The sequence below is a fragment of the Alosa alosa genome, chromosome 5 (genome assembly GCF_017589495.1).
Source record: "Alosa alosa isolate M-15738 ecotype Scorff River chromosome 5, AALO_Geno_1.1, whole genome shotgun sequence".
Taxonomy (NCBI): domain Eukaryota; kingdom Metazoa; phylum Chordata; class Actinopteri; order Clupeiformes; family Clupeidae; genus Alosa; species Alosa alosa.
Window position 1 is genome coordinate 28,205,193 of NC_063193.1, and position 6,576 is coordinate 28,211,768.

The window sequence follows — 6,576 nt, forward strand, 5'->3', positions numbered from 1 at the left end:
GAATTATCCCGTTGTCGCCACTCGCTGCGATATTTATCCTTGTCGGAGTGGAAGCAGGGAGGGAGGGAGGGACCTTCATAAACACTCTGAGAAGGTGGGGGCAGTGTTCGCTGGTACTGGACCTCCCCAGAGAAATTAATGGAATGGCACTGAGTCAAAAGTGTGCAGATACGGAAATGTGAATGAGAGTGAGTGGTCAGTTTATGAGGTCATCTTTCACTACATCATCGTTTAAAGTTCTGGGATATGGTACTGTTTCACACCTTTATTATTTTAAGCTACTTGTTTGTTCTCTCTGTGTAAAGCGCATTGAATGGCGATATTGTATAATAATATGATATAAAAATACATTTAACTTTGACATACAAAGGAAACAAACCAGGTTTGCTTACGAAAAATAGTTAATTTGTTTGTATCAAATTGAGTATCTAATTTCTCCCAAATATCGGTAGACTAAATAAAACCACTTAGCCTACTGCAGGTGCAATCATTTATCCTGTATACAATTTTGGCTCAAGCTGGTGGTTTGGCAAGCTGGCAACTGACGCAAGCAAGCCGACGAGTTTAAATCACCCCGGGGAACTCCGTCTGAGGCATATCCTGACGTTTCTGCCACGCTCTTAAAAAACTTTTCTAAGTTGTTCTTAGTAGTAGGCGAAGTAACTTTTCCCCCTCTCACGAATGTACCCGTATTTACCGTCACAGATAACAGCACCCCGCATCAGGGTGAACTCTAGCTGACTCCCTTGTCCTCTTTCCAAATCATCTCTCTAATTTCCGTAAGCAATGTTGGTCAGTAGCCTATCAAATCCCAAACAGTGTAAACGATGAATAATAGGCGTCCTCCTAACAAAATAACTAAAGAGATCCATTTGGGCTGTTCTTCAGAATGGGAAAAGATCATGTTCATGGACCATGGATAATTACGCACAATGTTTTCTCTGGATGTTTAAAGCAGGAAAGTAAAGGGGGAAAAAGAAAAGAACAGAAATAAAATAATAATAAAAAAAACATTTGGTGAAAGGAAAAATAAAAAGACAAGAGAAGGGGTTTATTTCAGACCCCATTCAACCCCACCCGTGCCGGCCTGGCTTGGTGCGTCTCCTCCGTGGTCTGGCCTTTCTGCCCTCGCTCTGGGGCTTGCCGTTTGCCATGTGTGGGTGTCGGAGAGCTATGGTGCCAACCCAAACCCCTGGCAGGCTGTGGTGAACCCGCCGGCACTGCCAACAGACATGGTGCGAATCACAGGACAGTTTCAAAGTGTGGGGGGTTGACTCCTTTTTTTCAAAGTTTGACCCTAACAAATAGACACAAGTAACAGTTTGTGAGGGTGGATGCATGGACACATTATGCACTTCTTCAACTGTATTAAGTGCTATATACTCAGTAGGAAAAGATGACCCCTCCAATTTCCCCAGATGTCATTGTATAAATAGCACTATATCCATATGCACAGTGGTGTAGTCTGGTTTGCTGTAGTGGATATACTGTGATGTAGTAGTTAGCTGTAGTGGGTGTACTGTGATCACCCCCAAATGTTAATACGTATCCTTGCCTATTTTAAGTGGGTAGTGAGATGGTGATGCTTTTTAAGTGGATATACTGCATAGTCCATCACGTAGACTACACCACTGCATATGCATAAGGGTTCCAACACGAAATGCTCTGCAGGTGGGAGGACAGGGCACTGGACAGCCAACACTGCCCACTCAATCCCTTGCCCCAAGGCCGTAGTCATGATGTCAACATTGGGGGGGACCAAATCTGTGGTGGGGTCTGAGGGACCCCCAAACAGAATTTCAATACATTTCCTACCATGCAAAAAATATGATTAAAAATCACAAACAAGTCGGATTATGAACCCCTGGGCACAGATGCCCCCCTCCTCTTCCAGGTAGAGGGGTCCTGAGGCATTCTCCCATGTAAGATTCTTTTTTTTAAATGACCCTTTAAATGATGACTTCTGGGGGGTTTTGTGAAAAGGATGGAGAAGAACCAACTTCACACAGAGGCTTGGGCTTCAGGGCCCCCTGAGCTCTTGGGCCCAGTAAGCCCATTCAGTAATCAATCCCTGGACCTGTGGTATGACTCCTTTTGTCTTCAAAATGTATACTTACTTTATTACTCTATATTACACAGAATGTGGTTCTTTGACTTATTACTTACACCTGAAGACTTTTTTTTAACTAAGGCTTAGACTCATAGTTTTGGACCTATAGCCTAATAAGATTTTGTTTTTTAATTTTATTATGCTGGCGGCTAATCACACAATTTTACCATATGCAAGATGCAACCATTTCTAAGAGGCCTATAAACGGCAATTTCTGGCATTACTACTAGCATATGAATGCATTAGCCTATTTATGTTGAACAACATGTGAAAGAAATGAATGACACAGGCTTGCACGAGTTCATCATTTAAAATAAAACGTTTCATTTTTGCTATCATTGCGAGAATAGGCTACAATACAATAGTTCCCTTTGAGTCTTATCGGTTCCAAAAATGTATGGGATTTCCTTAGCCTGTGCTACACCTTTCCAACAAGTTTTATGAAAATTGTACCGGTAGCTTTTGCGATATTGTTGACAGCCCTACCTCACCGCAGTAGGGTGCAGTAAATGGAAGCTTTTGATAGCGCACGCCACTAATGAAAAACAAAAAAACTACCAGGACAAACCACTCAGGGGTCTAGGCTACTCTGGAACCATCACTAGGTAACTAATTTGTGCGTTATTTTCATTTGATTACATTTCAGATGGCGGTGCGTGTTGGTTTCCTGTAGGCCTATAGCGCTTTTATCTTTCTTTATTTTGCTATGTCCATATATTGGGGGGGATATTCGAATATTGGGGGCACGTCCCCCTCAATGTCTATGGTGACTACGGCCCTGCCTTGCCCTGACGCTGAGACAACGACATCGACAGAAGGACAGCGGAGGGAAGAACAAACAAAACAAACAGAACTTTTAAAAGATTCTACCAGGGAATGGAGAACTCTGTCACCCTCGGTTACAGCAATGGGGCATAAAAAGTCCAGTGGTTGCACTGAGCGACCCAAAAATAGGCACTCTGGGAGCCATTAGCTTGTTGAGAGGGTGTGGAGGCGTCTCGTCCCATCCCTTTGAAGATGGTAACTGTCAAATCAACGGACCTCTGCCACAGACTTTACAACTGTTTATGAACTTAAAGACTCACGTCCTGAAAACATGCTGAACATATTATCATAACAATAACAACAAAAGCCACAATAGTTATTGGCTTAATTTGTTTGATGGATTACTCTTAATTGCATATGTGGTTAACTCAATGAACAGACACTAAAACAGAAAAAAAAACAGTCACAATAATAATAATAGTAGTATTAATTGTTGTTGTTGTTGCAACACACATATTGCACACTGCCCTCTCCCCACATACACAGCACACTATCCCATCTCCCCTGTCATCCCCCCAACACACATACCAAGACCCCTGGCAGTTGGGTTAGTCCCTTGAGCCGTGGATCTGCCCAAGGTTTCTTCCTTGGTAAGGGAGTTTTTCCTTGCCCCTGTTGCTCTTGGGTGCTCATTGTTGGTGCACCCCACCCCCAATCCCAATCCTCCCCCACCTTTCTTATGCAGCCCCCCCCCATAAATGCACAAATAGGCTGACACCAGACATAATTTCATTTCTTACTTCCAGTAACTATATGCATGTGACAATAAACTTCCTTATATCCTTGTAATTGTTGTTGTTGTTGGTGGTGGTGTAGTTGTTGTTGCACATTAATGAAACCAAATACCCTGTCAACCTCTGAGGTTGTGGTCTTCAAGTGGCCAATGGTTTACAAATTGTCTGCCCTGGCTTCTGGACTGTTTGTCTTGGGTTTCTAAGTGTTTATCTTGGCTTAAAACTTGTGCATTTGGGAATTTAAACTGATTGTAGTGTAAAGGATTTTTTGCTGTGAGGTAAAGTCTCTTTTATAGTTTTTATAAGCTCTGTGCTGGGCTTGATTACAAGTGCAAGTGGCAGTGTGGTGTGGAAGTATTTGAATAAAGCATGCTGTGTTTGATAACATTTACACTTTGGCATTTTGTGTTTGAATGTGTGTTTGCATTCACACTAAGACTGGATGATTATGTTAATTATGAGAGCGAGAATTTGGTCTCAAAAGGAAAATATTGAAAGCTTTGATTCCAGTGTGGAACGCTCAGCCTGAAGGTTCCATCATCACTGAGCTGCTCACGGTTCTCTGAAAATTTGATATACAATTTTATAACGATTGTATTTTCCCACAGTTGCTATACATAAGTGATGTCTATTGATTTTTTTTACATAGTTTTGATGAAGAACGTGACTGTGTTAAGGTTGATGTCTGTCCAGAATGACAACTGACTGAACCAATGAGACAGCAGAATTAACAGCAGAATTAAAGGAAACTGAAAACAATTGGTTCTATATCTTGAGTTGCTGCAGCCAGGCAGCTACAATGCTACAGTCTGGGGGCATATGAGCCCCCATGGTCATTCCCCCAGACTGCAGCACTGTAGCTGCCTGGCAGCTCTGGCTATTGGCTGCAGCAACTCGAGCTAGGTAGTACCGATTGTTTTTCTTTTTTTTTTGTACTGACAGTACTCGTGACCTTGAAAAACTGAGATCTATGAAAAATCATCGGAATTCTGTAAAATTACCCAGGACCACTTCAGCTGGACCACTGATTTCAAACTGAGTCAAGGCCAAATTCAGCTAAGATAACTGAGAAGTCTTGGATTATTCCGTTATCTAGGTTTTGTGCAACATCCCTCAGGTGGTACTGACATATTTTTTTAATTTTTTTTTAACTCTGATACATTAACTAATCATTTCACTTCAATGAAAGCATTTCAAATTGCTTGTGCCATACATAAAACATATTTATGATTTACATTCATATTACATTTAGCTGAAGCTTTAATTAATCCAAAGTGATTCACAAATGAGGACTTTAACATTCAAGGTGAGTCGCAAAAGGAAGCTTTAGGCAATAAAGACTAAGCCTACTTTGTGAACACCACAAAACAAGCAAGGTTGAGGTTGTTGAAGTTTAAGCACAGGCCAAAGGAAAAAGCAAAGGAAGTGCATGGTGTCACTCTGCTGTAGCCGTGCTAAGACTATTGTTATGTTGTCATGCTATAAGGCTATGTGTGTGTGTGTGACTTTGCTTGTGGCTGTTTGTTTGTCATTGCCTTTGATGAAAGCAATAACTAAATCAACTTTTTATTACAGTACCTCAAAAACATTGCCAAACTTAAAATGTAGAAAAACTCATTCATGCAATGAATTACAATGGGCCTTCCTAAAAATTCTATCGAACAGCTTCAGATGATACAAAACACAGCAGCTATAGGCTTCTTGCAAAAGCTAAAAGAACTGACCACATTACTCCAATAAATCCAAGAATTTACTTTAAAGCACAACTGCTTGTTTACATATTACTAAATGGAACGCTTGATGGTGTTTTATGCCCCCAACGTCGTCTTCCAGACAGTGCTGCCACCGTCGACTAAAGGCACATTATCCTAAACATAAAACTTTAACCCATGCCTAACCATAGCGCCTTCCAGGCAGCGCTGCGTTGAAGACAACGCTGGGGCCATAAAACACCAAGAAACAAATGGCTCGGGACCTAATCAGGCATGCTTCAGCCGTACACATCTTCCAGACCTCTCAGGTCTCAGGAGAAAAACTTGTTAGTAAAGCCCACTGTTAGAACTAAACATGGTGAAGCAGCTATTAGGCTGCGTGGTCAGCTCTAAACAACTTTCAGATAACATCAAAAATATCCCAAATGTAAATCTAGACTGAAGAGCAAACTGTTCTCTCAGATGCCTTCTGCTAACTGATCAAATGCACATCCTGTTATCACTGAGTTACACATTCTGAATATGTCTTTCAACCCCCTTTGTCTTTTGTGTTTTCTTTTTTATTATTCTTTAATTATATCATATACTTTACCTTTGAAACATTTTTTTAACTATTGCCCTTTTATCATTTGATTTACTATTACTCTTTGCTTTTGTTTATGTAAAGCACATTGAATGACTCCTGTGTATGAAATGCACTATATAGTAAAAGTCAAAGTGAAGTCAAATCAAGTCAATTTATTTATAAAGCACATTTTACACAACAACAGGGTTGACCAAATGTGCTTTACAAATTATTAAATATAAATAATAGCAAAATAATAAATAATAATACAATACAGAATACAAAATGCCCACATAAAATAGAACACACTAAAGAATACATAAGATAAAATTCAAGCAGTAGTAATAGTATAGTATAATAATAAACAAAAATAAAGATTATGTTGGAAGATAAACATTTAAATGAACTCAAAGTGAAGGGGGGAATAATAAGTAGTTATGATTATAGTGATAATAATAAAATACAATAAGCAAAGAATATTTGAATGAAAACAAGACTGACAAATAAACTTGACCCACTAATTCCTAGCAACTCAAGAACATTTTTTTAATTCTTATTAAGGATTTTTCTATTACGTTTGTATGTGTAGTAAATGTGAAGAAAGGAGGCACTGAATACATTGAGACAATA